Source organism: Cannabis sativa, chromosome 2 (genome assembly GCF_029168945.1).
Source record: "Cannabis sativa cultivar Pink pepper isolate KNU-18-1 chromosome 2, ASM2916894v1, whole genome shotgun sequence".
Taxonomy (NCBI): Eukaryota; Viridiplantae; Streptophyta; class Magnoliopsida; order Rosales; family Cannabaceae; genus Cannabis; species Cannabis sativa.
Window position 1 is genome coordinate 87,051,480 of NC_083602.1, and position 21,155 is coordinate 87,072,634.

The 21,155-nt window shown below is 30.5% G+C and overlaps 1 non-coding gene across 1 annotated transcript; it reads right to left on the reverse strand.

Moving 5' to 3' along the window:
• Nucleotides 1–273: 273 nt before the first annotated feature.
• Nucleotides 274–380, reverse strand: LOC133035297 (small nucleolar RNA R71). The gene has a single exon (XR_009686572.1). It is a non-coding gene; the product is annotated as a small nucleolar RNA R71 (small nucleolar RNA).
• Between the last annotated feature and the right edge of the window lie 20,775 nt (nucleotides 381–21,155).

Here is a 21,155-nt window from a genome sequence, read left to right on the forward strand (position 1 = left end):
CCTGCAATACTCCAAATGGTGCAGTCTTCAGTCCAGTTTGGTGGACTCCCTTTTGAAGATCCCAATCTGCACTTGTCAAACTTCATGGAGTTATGTCAGACTTTCAAGGTCAACCGTGTTAGTGATGATGCCATCCGTTTGAGACTTTTTCCATTCTCGCTGAGAGAGCGAGCCAAAAGTTGGTTGAATTCATTGCCCCCAAATTCTATAGCAACATGGACAGACTTAGCAACAAAGTTTCTGTCTAAATTCTTTCCTCCAGCAAAGTCTGCTTAACTGCGAGGAGAAATCAACAACTTTTGTCAGTTAGATAATGAATCTCTCCATGAGTCTTGGGAGAGGTTCAAGGACCTCATCAGAAAGTGTCCTCATCACGGCATTGAGAAGTGGATGTTGGTTCATAATTTTTACAATGGGTTGGTTGGTAACACCAGAACACTCATAGATGCTGCATCTGGTGGAGCATTCATGAGGAAGAGTGCAAATGAAGCTTACAATTTGTTAGAGGAGATGGCCCTAAATAATCAACAGTGCCAACTGAGAGAAGCCAAACAAAGAAGGTGGCTGGTATACTTGAGGTAGATGCAATTACTAAGTTGACAGCTCAGGTAGAGGCCCTAAGTAAATTGATAGTTGTGCAAGCAAAACAAGCTCAGGTGGTTTGTGAGTTATGTGGAGGTCCTCATCCCTATGCAAAATGCACAGAAGATGTGAATAGTTTGCCAATGGATACAGTTAAAGCCATTGGGAATTACTCTCAGAACAACAACTATGGGTTCAATCAAGGGGGGAATCGAAGGAATTCTGGGTTTTATCAGCAGAGTAATCAGAATCAAACGTAGAACCAACAACAACCACAGCACCAAGGGTCTAGTGGGAGTTCTGGTCTTCAGACAGACTTATTGCAACAATTTATGACTGAGACAAGATCATCCATTAAGGACCTACAGACTAAGATGGGGCAATTGGCAACTCAGATTACAACCCGTCCTCAGGGAAATTTTCCTAGTACAACTGAGGTTAATTCTAAAGAAGATTGCAAGGCAATTACCCTAAGAAGTGGGAAGAAGTATGAAGGGCCTGATGGGGGACAACCAGTGGAAGAAGAGATTAAGGATCAACCGGTACCAACATCAACAGAAAAGAAGACTACAAAGAATCCTGCACCAAAACAAGAGTCTCCACCAATCAGTATAGATCATCATGTGAAAATACAATACCCACAGAGACTCCGAAAGACCAATCTAGACAAACAGTTTTCAAAATTTCTAGAGGTCTTTAATAGGTTGCACATCAACATTCCTTTTGCTGAAGCCTTGGAACAAATGCCCAGTTATGTGAAGTTCATGAAGGACATCTTGTCAAAGAAGAGGAAAATGAAGGACTATGAAACAGTGGCATTAACTGAAAGCTGTAGCGCCATACTGCAGAAGAAACTTCCTCCTAAACTCAGAGATCCTGGAAGTTTCACCATTCCTTGTACTATTGGGTGAATAGAAGGGATAAATGCACTGTGTGATTTGAGGGCTAGCATTAACTTGACGCCTCTGTCAGTATTTAGAAGATTGCAGTTGGGGGAGGCAAAACCAACTACGGTAACCTTGCAATTGGCTGATCGATCTCTAGCTCATCCCAGAGGAGTCATCGAAGATGTGTTAGTAAAAGTTGATAAGTTCATTTTTCCAGCTGATTTTATTGTTCTGGATATGGAAGAAGACAGCAATGTCCCAATTATATTGGGGAGACCATTCTTGGCAACTGGCCAAGCGTTGATTGATGTTCAGAAGGGTGAATCGAAGCTGCGAGTGCAAGGGGGAGAAGTGGTCTTCAATGTGTTAAAGGCAATGACTTTCCCAAAGGCAAGTGATAACTGTTTCTTTGTTGATTTGATCGATACCATTGTGGAAAAGAAAAAGTTGATAGAAGATCCTTCAGAACTGAGCTTAATTAAGGATGATTTGACTGAGCAAGAAGGAGTGGAGGTAAGGGAGTATGCTAAATGGCTCGATTCTTATGGACCACTGAATAGGAAGTATTATGAAGAGTTGGGGGTTGTGTCAAGGGAGCTTGTGCCATCTACGGAGAAACCTCCAGAGTTAGAGTTGAAGGTGCTTCCTAATCATCTATGATATGAGTTCTTGGGAAAAGATAAGAAGCTTCCAGTGATAGTGTCAGCTTCACTTTCTGATGTGGAGACTGATAGGTTGCTTAGATTACTTCGGGCGCACAATAAGGCTATTGCATGGACATTGGGTGATGTTAAGGGAATCAGTCCCTCAACAGTGATGCATCGAATCTTGATGGAAGAAGACGCTAAACCAACAATTGATGCTCAACGAAGGCTTAATCCACCTATGAAAGAGGTTGTCAGAAAGGAGGTGGTCAAGTGGTTAGATGCTTGAGTGGCCTACCCAATTTCATATAGTAAATGGGTTAGTCCGGTGCAAGTAGTACCAATGAAAGGGGGGATGACAGTAATCAAAAATGAGAAGAAGGAATTGATTCCCACAAGAATGGTTACTGGTTTGAGGATCTGTATTGACTACAGGAAGTTCAACAAGGCAACAAGGAAACACCATTTTCCCTTGCCTTTTATTGATCAGATGTTAGACCGGTTGGCTGGGCAAGAGTACTACTGTTTCTTAGATGGCTATTCTGGGTACCATCAAATAGCCATAGCACCTGAGGATCAAGAGAAGACTACATTTACATGTCCATATGGCACTTTTGCTTTCAAGAATGCCCTTTGGATTATGTAATGCACCGGCAACATTCCAGAGATGTATGATGGCCATATTCTTAGATCTAATAGAGAAGTGCATCGAGGTGTTTATGGATGATTTCTCAGTATTCAGCTCATCATTTGATCAAAGTCTTAGTAATCTGGAGTTGGTATTAACAAGGTGTGAAGATTCTAATTTGGTTCTTAACTGGGAAAAATATCACTTCATGGTTAAAGAAGGGATAGTGTTGGGGCATAAAATTTCAAAAAGTGGTATTGAGGCCGATAAAGCTAAGGTATCCATGATTGAAAACTTACCACCTCCAATTTCAGTAAGGGAGTTCGAAGCTTCTTGGGTCATGCCGGGTTCTATAGAACATTTATCAAAGACTTTTCCAAAGTTGCCAAGCCGTTATCTAATCTGCTCGCTAATGGAGTGTCTTTTGAGTTTGGAAAGGATTGTCTTGAAGCCTTTCAAATTCTCAAAAAGAAGTTAATCTCGGCGCCAATTGTGACTACACCAGATTGAGAGTTGCCTTTTGAAATCATGTGTGACGCCAGTGATTATGCTATTGGAGCAGTGCTGGGACAAAGGGTTGACAAGGTATTCAGAACTATCTATTACGCAAGCAGAACCTTGAATGATGCTCAATTGAATTATGCAGCTACAGAAAAGGAGATGTTGGCCATAGTTTTTGCATGTGATAAATTCCGACCGTACTTGATTGGCAATAAAGTCATTGTGTATACGGACCATTCAGCAATCAAGTATTTGATGACTAAGAAAGATGCCAAGCCAAGACTAATACGATGGGTTCTTCAACAAGAATTTGATTTGGAAATAAAGGATAAGAAGGGCACGGAGAATTTAGTGGCAGATCATCTATCGAGGTTGGAACTTCAAGAGAGTCAGAATAAAAAGGAGGTTCAAATCAACGAAGACTTCCCTGATGAGCAACTGTTTCTCTTGGATTCTACTGTAATGTGGTTTGCAGATTATGTTGGAATTATTTTACCAGGATCTAGATTTAGTAACAAGTATGTTTGATTAACATCCAAATATGAATTCTAAAACAATGAAATAAACACATAAGAGTTTAAGAAAACCTTACATTGGGTGCAGCGGAATATAATGACTCCTTCCATTCAGATCTCTAGCCCTTGATTCCTTTCTGTAGTAGAGCATAATCAAGATCTGAACCTGGATCTCTTTCTCTCCTTCTTTGATGTTGATTTTCCATAGTCTTACATACTATGATTGAGGTACCACTTGATGTGTGTGGGCACTACTCATTCACTCAAGGGATTTCGAAATTTAGAGAAGAAAAGAGAGAGGAAAGTGGCGCTCAGGAATTCTCTCTAAAAAGAATGAGATGCAATTGTGTATTGTTTCCTGAAGCCATTACTTTCTATTTATAGAATGCCCTCTAGGTTTAGGTTAGAATTGTATGGCATTAAAATAACGAAAAATAAAATGGTAAAAACCTATGCATAGTGGGCGGCCCAGATAAGGAAATTGGGCCTCACTTTGCAACTTTTCCATTTTGTTATTTTTCATTCCCATTTTCTCAAAAATGCCAATTTTCAAATTTAACCATTCAAATGACAATTCTAATTATTTAATAACTTAAAAATAATTATTAAATAATATTGCCATTTCATATATTTATTAATTTAGACATATAAAGTATCTTAATTAATAAATAAACCTAGAATCTCTTTTCTTTACAATTTCGCCCTTGCTTAGTGAAAATTCATAAAGTAGACATAGTCTAACTTTTAGAATTATAATTGATTAATTAAAATCAATTAACTGAGTCTTACAAGCAGTATGGTCTCAACTAGTATGGGGACCATGGGTCTATATAACCGAGCTTCCAATAAGTCGAACTAAATTTACCAAGTAAATTCCCTAACTTATTAATTACTTATTGAATCCACTCTTAGAACTTGGAATTGCACTCTCAGTCATATAGAACGCTCTATATGTTCCACGATATAGATACATCATTAGTTATCCATTGTTATAATCCTAATTTGATCAATGATCCTCTATATAGATGATTTACACTGTAAAGGGATTAAATTACCGTAAAATCCTACAATGTATTTTATCCTTAAAACACTTAACCCTGTATAAATGATATTTCAGCTAAGCGAAATGAGTACTCCACCATTTATTTTCGTTTGGTTAAGCTCGAAGGAAATCATCCTTTACTTTCTATTCGCCAGATAGAAGCTATAGATTCCATATTTATGTTAGCGCTCCCACTCAATTGCACTACCGTGTTCCCAAAATGTACGTATCACCCTGACCCAAAAGTAGGCTTAACTAACAAATCAAAGAACACGAATAACACTCTTGAGATTGAACCTAATCATATCAGGATTAAGATCATTTGATCTAGGATCAACAGGTGATATTGAATTGAATAGATATTACGGTAAATTCTAATATATCTAATCAAAGTTCAATATCGGCCCCTTCCGATGTATACTCCATACATCCGATACTGGTAAACTTTGCCAATGTCCTGGAAAGGACATAACACTTTTCCAGAAGTAAGAATACTTATCGCTGATTATACCATGTCAGTCTAAATCTAGTGTTCTGACAAATCAGGGAATTAACTTTCGAACATATAATTAAGATTATATTCTACTGTGCTGACAACACTATAATCATTAACAAATTCAAATGTTCTGGACTTAAATAGAATTCATACATTATATATATAATCATGAAATAAATCATGTGAACCATGCAACATAAAATGTTATTTCTGATCTTTATTAATAAGTAAATCTAATTATATTGAAATGGGTTTTATTTAGGGCACAAAACCCAACAAACTCCCACTTGCACTAATATAAAACAAAATGTGCATTTCAAATAATCTCAACACCTTGATATGCAAATCAAGTGTAATAGTAATAAACTCCTCCTAATAGGATCTGACAGGTTGAATTAAACACAACCTCTTCTCCACCATTACTCTTCCTTAATCACAAAATCCTTGATAATGTGAAATTCCTCTCTATATGTCTACTTTCTTGGGATACTGGATACTATACTTTTCGCAACTACTTCTTGGTTATTCAGGAAGTAACACTAGTAGGTAAGGCAAGTTGGAACAGTGCCACAAATGTATAGAACTTTCCTTAGACTGAATAAGTACATTTCCTGCAACTTTAACATTCAGTCTCTTTCTGGTAGACTAAGAGACTTCAGATAGGTTTTTACACTTCTCCAAAATCACTACTCCACCCCCAGAGTAATCACCATTTTATCAGCAGACTTTCTAGCACAAAGGCAAGTCTTGAAATCTGATGTGGTGTAGTCTAAGAATTTTAAACACACCCTTATTGACTAACATGTAGTTCCTCTTCTTAATCTTAAGATTTACTTGATCGTCTTCCAATGTTCCTCTCCTGGATTAATCTGATACCTACTCATTACTCCCACTCAACAGCAAGTCTCTGGTCTAAGGCATACTAAACCATGACTAACATATCTGAGACCTCTCACTGTTGATTTAAGAAATTCTTTCATGGCTTTATCTTTTCTGGAATAGTTAAGACTTTTCCTTAGATAAATAAAATCTATGCTTAGAAGTTGTGAAGCTTCTATAGATTTCCATTGGAAAGAAAATCCTTCAGCATCTTACTAAAGTAAGTTGCTTGCATTAGAGTAAGTAATTACCAGGTATACTACAAGCCATAGGTTTAGATAAACTCAAACCTATAATACTAGGAACAGGAAGTTTTGTTAAGTCCATTGAATTGACTTATTAACGAAAAATTCCTTTTATGTCCTTGTAATAGAACACTTCAGGTTAATCCATGTGAATGGATCAAAAATATAGTTCTCTTGGCTTTTCTTCTTAGTTTCTTATCTTGACAATCCATTACTTGTTTAAACTCACAATGGATTTTAATCACTAGTGTCTTCCAAGTCATAAGAAGAGTGAGTTCCTAGAAACTCTCCCACTACGATAAGGTACCGTGAACTATGTCTAAGAAAATTAAATGGTATTGACCTCTTCGGTTGTGTTAAGACAACAGAGGCAGTGGGATCATCTTGTAAAATAAGATGATAGAACACTTTTGGAATCAATAAAAAATATCTCCTTTATTTGCTACTTTATTTTCAGACTTAGTCATTTTCTTAGAAAAGTTGTATTTGTTTAAACAAACACTTTCTTATCTAATGACTATGGGATGACCCACCCCTAATCACTTAGAATAGCTAACAAACATGCAAACCAAGGTTAGCAGTTCCAGCTTTTCTTAAGATTTCGATTAGGTCATCCATGAATCTAGTAATGATTTACATTAAGTATACAACCATTGCATCATTCTGAAATTGTATTACCATAGAAGGATTTAGGCAACGACTAGTAACTAATCATCAATATGTAAAACGAAATTTCTGGAGAGGTAAGTTTGGATATAATTCAAAAATCAACTTAATGATCTTTGAACTGCATATCTACTAACTATTTCTCCACCCTATCAGTTCGAAAGATCTTTAACCACTTACCTTAATGGTTTTTCACCATTGCTAAAAATTCATGAAATTTTTCAAACATTTCAAATTTCTTTTGCTTAAAGTAAAATCTAGAGTGATCATTTTAAGAATACAACGAAGACTCATATCCAACCCTGAATGTACATCCATCTGGGAATTAGATGAACTTAATTTCAGTGGATATAGGCATATTAACTCTTTGCAGAGAATGATCTTGTCAAAACCACTATGAACAAGATACAAATGCCATAGATTTATTTGGTTGTGTCTCTTGATGACTTGATTTAGTTACATCAAAGAGTTCTTAGAATAGTGCAAGTGAATTTTGGTCACAGAATACTAAACTCATACAGTTTGAATCCATTGATAGAAAATGGTTATGAAACACTTGTGAAAGTGTAACTGTATAATTAGTAATTCTTTCTTGGACCACCACTACTAATCTAACTCTATGATTTTCCTATACAAGTAGGATATTTCTAAGATTGAGGATTTATATCATTTTGGGATAGAATTTCGGGAATATAATCATATACGTCATTTAATTTTTTAAGAGAAAATAAAATGACACTATATGATTTATAGACCATTCATCCAATGATATGTTATTGAGCTAATTCAAAATGAATAAGCTAAGAGGAATTAGGATAATTTCGTATTTAAATAAGAATCCAACGATGCTCCGATTAGCGAGAGTCAAAGTAATCTTATTTATACAATCTTCTTGTTTCGTATTGTAAATACTAGTCTAAGGTGTCATCAATTGATGAACAACTAGATGTTGCATTTACAATATTTATCTTTCGAGATCTAACACTATTATGTTAGTCTAATGGTGAAAATCCATTAGGGATTTATCTCATTAGAAAAACAAACCAAGTTAGACCAACAATGAAGATTCGAAATTAAACTACAATTTAATAACAGAAAATAACATGGTTCAATATAAATTCATACACAATTCACATATATTAAACATATAGCAAGTAGTAATGACATGTGAAAATACTAAAACATACAATCCTAAATAATTTCCAAGGTTTTCAACAAACTGATATCAGTGTCCCGTTTAGGCGAGAGTCAGTGATACCATCCATTGAATAGAGTTGTCAGCTCATCTAAAATGATAAACATTCTAGCAACCTTTTATTCGATCAAGATTGGAATCCGCGTTGTCCCGTTTAGGCGAGAGTCAAGGCTATTCTATCTTATGAGCTTCCACCATTGTTTCATATTCTTGCAAGTCTTATACAGTCGCCATCATTAGGGTGATCAATACTATATAAAAAACTTACAAGATTACTTATCTTTCGAGATTAAACGGTGCTAACTTGCTAATGAACGTTCCTCCATTAGGAGGATTACTCACTAAAACAATAGCTATGTAAAACCAACAATGGAGATCGAATATCCTAATAATAAAGCTCATTATTTAATAAAGTTGTATTTTCTTCTGAAACTTATTTTAATTTATTTATTTTAAATATATATATTTATTTAATTAAAATTTCCAATTTAGAATGAAAAATTCTAAATATAAATTTTAATGTAATATTTATAAATTATACTTAGATGGATATGAAAATAACGTGAATTATTTCTATCTTAGTAATAATTTCCATAAATATTTAAAAAAAAACATGAAATTGAAGTTGTTTCAAAATTAATTTAAATTAATTTACAACTCAAATTTAATTTTCTATAAATATATATTGCATTTCAAAAAATGAAGTGTATAAGAATACTACTTTCGAAAATGCTTTAAAATAAAATAAAAATAAATCCTGGAAAAATTATCTTAATTTAATGTTAGCCCAAAATTAATTAATAAAATTAATTTACAACAAAAATATAATTTTCCTATTTAATTAAATATTTAAGAAAAATTTCAAATATTTAAGTATCATGGTTAAGAATCAACTTAAATATTAATTTTCTATTTAATTAAATACACTAGAAAAATACTTCAAGCAAAATAGATAATATCTATCTAGACTTTCATTGACTAATTAATTCAATTTCTAATATATTTAGTTCATTTATTTTAATTAATCATTAAATGAAAAAATCATTGATTTAAGTTGGTCCAAAACTAAAATAACTAATTTTCAACTTTAATCTATTTTTCAAATAAAATTTGAAATTTCTGCATTAAAGAAATGCAATTTCGAAATTGTGGGAAAAAGATTAATAAAATAAAATAAATTTATATTTTGAAAATTATTCAAATTAAAGTTATTCTGAAATAAGATTCCAAACTTAAAATAATTTTCAACTTTAATTAAATATCATGAAAATAACAATATTTAAGTATCATGATGAAAATCAACTTAGATATTGAAATTTTCAATTTAATTAAATGTATTAAATTCAAGAAATAAATAATTAAGTATAGAGGAAACTTAATTATTAATTCTAGTTTAATACTAGGAAAATATACTAAACTTAGATTGTACCAAAATTAATTATTAAACAATTAATTTCACAATCAATGATATTTTCCTATTTTAATATTAGAAATAATAACTAGTATAGAAATAACTATGTAGAATTTATATCATTAACTAAGTGTTTTTCTAAAATTAACTTTAAAATATTAAAATCAAAAATAAATTTTATATATTTTAAAAGTTAATTATGTTGCTAATTCAATTTTAATTAGGTTAGACTAATATAATTAACCTAATACAATTATTTAAATAAGGCAAATGGGTCTTCACAATTGGAGTGGTTCATGTGAGGGGGAGCTGGGTTCAGTATGTCGTACCCACTTCTATTGGCCCCCAACTCTCACACAAGGCCCAAAAGAGAGGAATTTAACCTTTAAATAAACAATTGTTATTTATTGAATAAGCCCAAATCTAATTGGGCCTAAATAAAATTACTTATGTCAAATTTTATTTTAGCAACCTAGTCCGTTTACTTAGTAAAACTTAAATGGGCTTCCTATATGCATCTAAGCCCAATAGCAAACATATAGGCTCACACAGGTCAGATGATTTGATGGGCCCTATCATGTTACTAGGTTTACACAGATGAAAGAAGCACAAAATTTACCTGTTACAAATTATTTATAAGATCTATTGACAATTGGACTATGATTAAAATCAGATCATTGGATTAGTCAACAAGTTAATCATAGCAATTCAGATCAAATAAATAATAGGTTTGTTTAAAAAAAAATTGAATAAACAATATAAATAAATAAACAAACATTGTCCATGTAACAGATGTGAAATAAGATATTAATATAATTAAATTATTATTTTTAAACTAACCAACTAGATTTTGAAAATTTAGGGTTGTTAAAACAAACCTTAAAATCTCAAAATAAAGGAAACTAATTTTAAAATATCTAGGTTTATTTGAATCAAATTAAATTAAATATCAAATAAGATCAATGATTTGAAAGGAAAGAATCTTCAAAATCACTTTCAAATCTTATAATTTAATAAAATAAACAAATTTTAAAATAGATTTGGTTAGATAATTATCATTTTAGGAATAAAATAATAATTACCATAATTATATGTCAAAATATCTCAAATTAAGCAATATTCAAATTTCTACAAAATATCTAAGTTATTTAAATATTCAAGATATGATTTATAAATTTCCAATAAGGAAAAAAATGATATATATATATATAGAAAAATATCATTTTTAAACTTATAATTTATAAATAATTAAATATTTAACAAAATAACAAATTTTGAATTTGAAAATATTATGGTAAGTGTATCTATAAAAATATCTATGTTAATTTCAAATTTATTAATTATTTAATTGGTCATATAAGATAATTTTAATATAATATTTTAAATAAAAAAGAAAAAGTTATCTTTTAATTTAAAATATGTTAAATATCAAAATATGTAATCATATAATTAAATAATATATAAATATTAAAGAAGTTAACAAATTTTTAAATCTTACAATAATAGAAAATATTTAAAATTAGAAATATTCCAAAATGGAAATATTTAAAAAAAAAAACGAAATATTTCAAATTGGAAAAATCTAAAATTGGAAATATCAGATTTTGGGAAACAATTGCATAAAAAAATTGGATTTTTGGGGAAAAAACCACAAAATTCGCAATTGATGCACCCACTCGACAACCTTAAATCCCGATTTTCCAAAATTCATAACTTTTTCAATTTTTATCGGAATCGAGTTTCGTAAAAAACAAAATTGCTTAATTTTTCACAAGGAATTCAAATAAAATATTTTAAAAAATAGAAAAAATATTTTTCATGGAAAAATTTCGTACAACACAAACTTTCATCACATAAACACATAAACCAACATGAAACCATCCAAATCAACACAAAACATATAAAACATCGTTTTAATTCATATTACATGAAAGTAAATCATTACCATGGCTCTGATACTAGTTGTTGGAATTATTTTACCAGGATTTAGATTTACTAACAAGTATGTTTGATTAACATCCTAATATGAATTCTAAAACAATGAAATAAACACATAAGAGTTTAAGAAAACCTTACATTGGGTGCAGCGGAATATAATGACTCCTTCCATTCAGATCTCTAGCCCTTGATTCCTTTCTGTAGCAGAGCATAATCAAGATCTGAACCTGGATTTCTTTCTCTCCTTCTTTGATGCTGATTTTCCATAGTCTTACATACTATGATTGAGGTACCACTTGATGTGTGTGGGCACTACTCATTCACTCAAGGGATTTCGAAATTTAGAGAAGAAAAGAGAGAGGAAAGTGGCGCTTAGGAATTCTCTCTGAAAAGAATGAGATGCAATTGTGTGTTATTTCCTAAAGCCATTACTTTCTATTTATAGAATGCCCTCTAGGTTTAGGTTAGAATTGTGTGGCATTAAAATAATGAAAATAAAATGGTAAAAACCTATGCATAGTGGGCGGCCCAGATAAGGAAATTGGGCCTCATTTTGCAACTTTCCCATTTTGTTATTTTTCATTCACATTTTCTCCAAAATGTCAATTTTCCAATTTAACCATTCAAATGCCGATTCTAATTATTTAATAACTTTAAAATAATTATTAAATAATATTGCCATTTCATATATTTATTAATTAGACATATAAAGTATCTTCATTAATAAATAAACCTAGAATCTCTTTTCTTTACAATTTCGCCCTTGCTTAGTGAAAATTCATAAAGTAGACATAGTCTAACTTTTAGAATTATAATTGATTAATTAAAATCAATTAACTGAGTTTAACAAGCAGTATGGTCTCAACTAGTATGGGGACCATGGGTCTATATAACCAAGCTTCCAATAAGTCGAACTGAATTTACCAAGTAAATTCCCTAACTTATTAATTCCTTATTGAATCCACTCTTAGAACTTGAAATTACACTCTCAGTCATATAGAACGCTCTATATGTTTCACGATATAGATACGTCATTAGTTATCCATTGTTATATTCCTAATTTGATCAATGATCCTCTATATAGATGATTTACACTGTAAAGGGATTAAATTACCGTAACACCCTACAATGTATTTTATCCTTAAAACACTTAACCTTGTATAAATGATATTTCAGCTAAGTGAAATGAGTACTCCACCATTTATTTTCGTTTGGTTAAGCTCGAAGGAAATCATCCTTTACTTTCTATTCGCCAGATAGAAGCTATAGATTCCATATTTATGTTAGCGCTCCCACTCAATTGCACTACCGTGTTCCCAAAATGTACGTATCACCCTGACCCAAAAGTAGGCTTAACTAACAAATCAAAGAACACGAATAACACTCTTGAGATTGAACCTAATCATATTAGGATTAAGATCATTTGATCTAGGATCAACAGGTGATATTGAATTGAATAGATATTACGGTAAATTCTAATATATCTAATCAAAGTACAATATCGGTCCCTTCCGATGTATACTCCATACATCCGATACTGGTAAACTTTTCCAATGTCCTGGAAAGGACATAACACTTTTCCAAGGTGTAAGAATACCTATCGCTGATTATACCATATCAGTCTAAATCCAGTGTTCTGATAAATCAGGGAATAAACTTTCGAACATATAATTAAGATTATATTCCACTGTGCTGACAACACTATAATCATTAATAAATGCATATGTTCTTGACTTAAATAGGATTCATACATTATATATATAATCATGAAATAAATATTGTTAACCATGCAACATAAAATGTTATTTCTGATCTTTATTAATAAGTAAATCCGATTATATTGAAATGGGTTTTATTTAGGGCACAAAACCCGACAGATTATGTGAACTATTTGGCAGCAAACTGTTGGGTTTTATGCCCTAAATAAAACTCATTTCAATATAATCAGATTTACTTATTAATATAGATCAGAAATAACATTTAATGTTGCATGGTTCACATGATTTATTTCATGATTATATGTACATAATGTATGAATTCATCTGAAACTATTTTCACATACTTGATCCTGTTTATTGTGTTGTCAACATATTGGAAAGTAAACATGACTATGTGAATAAAGTTTCCTAGATTTATCAGACACAGGGTTTTACTGATATGATAATCTACGACAGAGTTTACTTGCGTTTGGAGAAATGCTATGTTCTTTCCAGAGCATTGGTTAAAGTAAAGCTCAGGTTGGATGCATGGAGTATGCATCGGAAGGGACCGATATTGAACTTTAACTTAGATTTATTAAACTTACCGTAATATCTATTCAAGTCAATATCGCCTAGTTGATCCTAGAACAAATGATCTTAATCCTGTTATGATTCGGCTCAATCTCAGGAGGCTATTCGTATTCTTTGATTTGTTAGTTAAGCCTACTTTTGGGTCAGGGTGATACGTACATTTTGGGAACATGGTAGTGCAATTGAGTGGGAGCGCTAACATAAACATGGAATCTATAGCTTCTATCTGGCGAATAGTAAGTAAAGGATGATCTCCTTCGAGCTTGACCAAACGAAAATAAATGGTGGAGTACTCATTTCACATAAGCTGAAATATCATTTATACGGGGTTAAGTGTTTTAAGGATTAAATACATTGTAGGGTGTAACGGTAATCTAATCCCTTGATAGTGTAGATCATTCATATAGAGGATCATTGATCAAATTAGGATTATAACAATGGATAACTAATGATGTGTCTATATGGTGGAACATATAGAGCATTCTATATACTGAGAGTGCAATTCTAAGTTCTACGCGTGGATTCAACGAAGAATTAATAAGTCAGTGAATTTAGGTTATAAATTCTTGATCTGCTTATTGGAAGCTCGGTTATATAGATCCATGGTCCCCCCACTAGTTGAGATAATATTGCTTGTAAGACTCATGTAATTGATTTTGATTAATCAATTATAATTCTCAATTTAGACTATGTCTATTTGTAAATTTTTCACTAAGTAAGGGCGAAATTGTAAAGAAAGAGTTTTAGGGGCATATTTGTTAATTATGATACTTTTTATGGTTCAATTAATAAATATGATAAATGACAATATTATTTAATAATTATTTATAGTTATTAAATAGTTAGAATTGGCATTTAAATGGTTGAATTAGAAAATTGGCGTTTTTGAGAAAATCAGATGCAGAAAAGATAAAACTGCAAAATTGCAAAAAGTGAGGCCCAAATCCATACTGTATAGGGCCGGCCACTTTTGTAGGGTTTTACCTCTGATATTTTCATTATTTTAATGCCAAATAATTCAAACCTAACCCTAGTGGAATGCTATAAATAGATAGTGAAGGCTTCAGGAAATTTACACTTAACTTTCAAACTTTTCATTCAGAAAAAATCTGAGCCTCTCTCTCTCTATCTGGCCGCCCACTCCCTCTCTCTCTTCTTCCTTGAGATTTCGAAATACTTAGTGATTAGAGTAGTGCCCACACACAGCAAGTGATACCTCAATCATAGTGAGGAAGATCGTGAAGAAAGACATTCAACAAGAAGGAGTTTCAGCACTAAGGAAGGAGAGAAAGAGATCCAGGTTCAGATATTGATAATGCTCTGCTACAGAAAGGAATCAAGGGCTAGATATCTGAACGGAAGGAGTCATATTTTTCCGCTGCACCCAATGTAAGGTTTCTAATACTTTATATGTGTTTATTTCATCGTTTTAGAAAGTTCATATTTAGGGTGTTAATCAACATACTTGTGAGTAGATCTAAGATCCTGGTAAAATAATTTCCAACAACTGGCCTCAGAGCCATGGTAATTGATTTGCTTGCAAGAAATTTGGACTTTAAAACGATTGTTTGATGTTTTGGATGGTATCATGTTATTTGATGATTGATTGACGTTTGTGAATTTTCGTGAAAAGTAATTGAATATCTGTTTCTTGAATTATTTTTATTGGATAGTATGGAAAAACTTAAGCAATTTACTTTTTTACAAAACTCAATTTCGATTTAATTTGAATTAGTTATGATTTTTTGAAGTTTCGAAAATATCGGGGTGGTGTCACTACACCGCGCGCGCGCGGAAATCATGCAGCCTCCCCTTGCACCGTGTTTCCTCGCCCATGCAACCCTTAAAGCGCGGCGGAAAGTATGCTGACCGTACAGCTCGCAATTTTTTCGTTTTTCTTCGATTTTTCATGCTATTTCATGGATTTAACTTCTGATTTTTTGTGTAGTTCTGTATTTATACATTTACTATTTCTAATTCAATTCTAATTATCATAATTAAATTAATTAATATTTTTTAAATTTAATTCATGATATTAGTGTAATTTGAATTTGAAAAATGGTAAATATCTATCTTTTTGCTTCATTATCTATCTTATTTTTAAATTTGATTATATCTTATCTTATTTTTTAAAATTTAAGGTCAAATATTAATTTTTTTTAAATTAAATTTTTTTAAATAATTTGACCTTTTTTAAATTTAAAATAAGATAACTATAATCATGTAATTTTAAATAGATGTAAGATATTTTGCTAACTTATAAATTTTGCTATTTCATTTATTTAAATTAAATTATAAAATCTGAAAAAGATATTTATTTATCTTTTTTAATTTTTATTTAATTTTTTTTTTACAAAATAACATTAAATTTTTAAAAGTAGTTAGCATATTTTGAAATGATATTTAGGTTGGTTGAAACCTAATTTTTCAAAATTGTAGGTTTAATTTTAAATATTTTTTTTATTAATTTCGAAATTTTTTAAATTTTAATTTAATTTTATTATATTATTTTTCGAAAATAATTTTTTTATTCAATTAATTTTTTCGAAATTATTTATTTAAAATTAAATAACTCCTACATCCAACTATCCAGCTAACCTTGTTGCAGGAGTATGTGTTTTAGCTTGTTTGTAAGTTTTTAAAACCTATTATTGCTTGATTACAAATAGCCATGGTTAACTTGTTGACAGATCCAATGATCTGATTTTAACTAATGGCTCCCTTGGTCAAGTAAATAATCTGTCACAGGTATATTTACAATCTTCTTTCATCTGTGTATGACCTAGCAACATGATAGGATCCATCCAAATTGTGTGCCTGTGTGAGCCTATGTGTTTAATTTTATTATAGATGCATATAGGTTGTTGTTGCTAAATAAAATATCATAGTTCTTGATAGATTTTATTTAGGCCCATTTAATTTTAGGCCCATTCAATTAATAACAGTTGTTCATTTTAAGGTTAAATTCCTCTCTTTTGGGCCTTGTTAAGAGTTGGGAGCCATAGATGTGGGTACGACATACTGAACCCATCACCCCCTCACATGAACCACCCCAATTGTGAAGGCCCATTTGCCTGATTTGAATAATTGTACTAGGTTAATTAAATTAGTTTAACCTAATAAAATTGATTAGCAACATAATTAATTTCATTTATTTTGAAATTAATTTAAGAAAACCATAGTTTAAAGAATTTTATATTCTAAGCTAAACTATATGTATTTTCTTGTATTTAATTAAATATAGAATTATAACCATCTAGATTCTTTCTGAAGCTTAATTTAAATTTTTCATTAAATATTCCTATTTAAGTTGATATTTAGTTATCTATCACTAACCAGCTTAAATCTGAATATCTTTTGGATTTAAAATTTCAAAATTAAGTTGAGGAATTTTAGGAATTGGTTATTAAGATTCTTTAGATATTTTTTAAGTTGATATTTTTTCAAATATTAACTTAAAATGGAATATTTTCAAATTAATGGTTATAACATAATTTTAAATTTAATTAAATCTAATTTGAAAGATATTTAAGTTGATTTTTTAGATTCTTCTAAAACAACTTAAACAAGATATTTTTTCAAATTTTGTGGAAAAGATACTTAGTCAAATAAGATATTTTCTAAATAGTTATTTCTAGACTACTTATTATTTCTAATACTAAATAGGAAAATATTATACATTGTGAAATTAATTATTTAAATAATTAATTTTGGTATAATTTATTTTAAGTGTATTTTTTTTCCTAGTATTAAACTAGAAATTAATAATTAAGTCTTCTCTACACTTAATTATTTATTTCTTGAATTTAATACATTTAATTAAATTGAAAATTAAATATCTAAGTTGATTTTCATCATGATACTTAAATATTTCTTTTTCATGACACTTAATTAAATAGAAAATTATTTTTAGTTGAAATTTATTTTTTCAACATAATTTAAATAATTTTTAAAATATATATTTTTTCTTTATTTTATTAATCAATTTTCGAAATTGCATTTCATAATGCAAGATGATTTTGAATTTATCTTGAAAAATAGATTAAGTTGTAAATTAATTATTTATTTTAATTAATTCTTGGACCAACTTAAATCAATGATTTTTTTCATTTATTGATTAATTTAAAATAAATGAATTAAAGTATATTATTAGAAATTGAATTAATTAGTAAAAGGAAAATCTAGATAGGTGATATTTTTGCTTGAAGTATTTTTCTAAGTAATTATTATTTAAGTATTTCGAAAATATAAATTTTTTATACTTTCTTTTTCAAAATACAATAAATATATTCTCATGAAAATTTATTTTGAGTTGCAAATTAATTTAAATTAATACAACTTAAATAATTTTCTTAATATTTATCAAAATTACTACTGAGATGGAAATAATTCAACTTATTTTAATCACCATCTAAGTATAATTTTATAAATATTAAATTAAATTTTAATTTAGAATTTTAATTCTAAATTCGATATTTAATGAATATAGTTTATTATAAATAATAATGAAAATACATTTTAAACAATGAGCTTTATTATTAAGATATTCGATCTCCATTGTTGGTTTTACATAGCATTTGTTTTAGTGAGTAATCCTCCCTAATGGAGGAACGTTTATTAGCAATTTTGCGCTGTTTAATCTCGAAAGATAAGTAGTTTGTAAGTGTTTTATATGGTATGGATCACCCTAATGGTGGCGACCATATTTGATTTGCAAAATATGAAACAATGGTAGAGGCTCATAAGATAGAATTGCCTTGACTCTCGCCTAAACGGGACAACGCTGACCTCCAATCTTGATCGAATAGAAGGTTGCTAGAATGTTTAGCATTTTAAATGAGCTGACAACTCTATTCAATGGATGGTAGCTTTGACTCTCGCCTAAACGGGACACTGATATCAGTTTGTTGAAAACCTTGGAAATTATTTAGGATTGTATGTTTTAGTATTTTCACTTGTCATTCCTACTTGCTATATGTTTAATAATTTCTGAATTGTGTATGAATTTATATTGAACCATGTTATTTTCTGTTATTAAGTTGTAGTTTAATTTCGAATCTTCATTGTTGGTCTAACTTGGTTTGTTTATCTAATGAGATAAATCCCTAGTGGATTTTCACCATTAGACATACATAATAGTGTTAGATCTCGAAAGATAAATATTGTATATGCAACATCTAGCTGTTCATCAATTGATGACACCTTAGACTAGTATTTTTACAATATTAAACAAGAAGATTGTATAAATAAGATTACTTTCACTCTTGCTAATCGAAGCATCGTTGGATTCTTATTTATAAACGAAATTATTTTAATTCCTCTTAGCTTATTCATTTCGAATTAGCTCAATAACATATCATTGGATGAATGGTCTAGAAATCATTTAATGTCATTCTATTTTCTTTTAAGAAATTAAATGACACTTTTGATTATAATCCCGAAATTCTATTCCACAATGATATAAATCCTCAATCTTAGATATCTCCTACTTGTATGGGAAAATCTGACTTAGAGTCTAAATTAGTAGTGGTGGTCCAAGAAGAATTACTCATTATATTTGGTATAAATTTAAGTCTTTGACTTTAATTTTAGATTCCAAACAGAAATTTTCTTATATTTCTAATTCCAGAATACAATACAGTTACACTTTCACAAGTGTTTAATATCCATCTTCTATCATTGGTTTCAAATTGTATGGAATTTGAGTTTAATATTCTGTGAGCAGGATCCACTTGCACTATTCTAAGAACTCTTTGATGTAACTATACCTAAGTCATCCAAAAGACACAACCATATTTTTATTAATCTATGGCATTTGTATCTTGTTCATAGTGGTTTTGACAAGATCAATCTCTGCAAAGAGTTAATATGCCTATATCCACTGAAAGTTGTTCATCTCATTCGAAGATGGATTTACATTCAGGGGTGGATATGAGTTTTTCGTTGTATTCTTAAAATGATAACTCTAGATTATACCTTATGCAAAGAAATTTGAAATGTTTGAAAAATTTCTTAAATTTCTAGCAGTGGTTAAAACCATTAAGGTAAGTGGTTAAAGATCTTGCGAACTAATAGGTGTTGGAAATTATTTTACCAGGATCTTAGATCTACTCACAAGTATGTTGATTAACACCCTAAATATGAACTTTCTAAAACGATGAAATAAACACGTATAAAGTTTAGGAAACCTTACATTGGGTGCAGCGGAATATAATGACTCATTCCGTTCAGATATCTAGCCCTTGATTCCTTTCTGTAGCAGAGCATTATCAATATCTGAACCTGGATCTCTTTCTCTGAATCTTTGATGCTGAAACTCCTTCTTGCTGAAAGTCTTTCTTCACGATCTTCCTCACTATGGTTGAGGTATCACTTGCTGTGTGTGGGCACTACTCATACACTAAGAATTTCGAAATTTGAGAGGGAAGAAGAAAGAGAAGGGTCGGCCAAAGATAGGGAGAGAGAAGGCTCAGGTTTTTCTGAATCAGAAGTGTGAAATTTTAAGTGTAAATTTCCTGAAGCCTTCACTATCTATTTATAGCATTCCACTAGGGTTAGGTTTGAATTATTTGGCATTAAAATAATGAAAATATCAGTTTAAATTTCCTACAAAAGTGGCCAGCCCTATACAAGTGGATTTGGGCCTCACTTTTTGCAATTTTGCAGTTTTATCTTTTCTGCATCCGATTTTCTCAAAAACGCCAATTTTCAAATTCAACCATTTAAATGCCAATTCTAACTATATAATAACTATAAATAATTATTAAATAATATTGTCATTTATCATATTTATTAATTGAACCAAACAAAGTATCATAATTAACAAATATGCCCCTATAAACTCTTTCTTTACAATTTCGCCCTTACTTAGTGAAAAATTCACAAATAGACATAGTCTAATTTGAGAATTATAATTGATTAATCAAAACTAATTACATGAGTCTTACAAGCAATATTATCTCAACTAGTGCGGGGACCATGGGTCTATATAATCGCGCTTCCAATAAGTAGATCAAGAATTTATTACTAAAATTCACTATCTGATTAATTCTTCGTTGAATCCATGCATAGAACTTAGAATTGCACTCTCAGTTATATAGAATGCTCTATATGTTCCACCATATAGACACATCATTAGTTATCCATTGTTATAATCCTAATGTGATCAATGATCCTCTATATGAATGATCTACATTGTAAAGGGATTAAATTACCGTTACACCCTACAATGTATT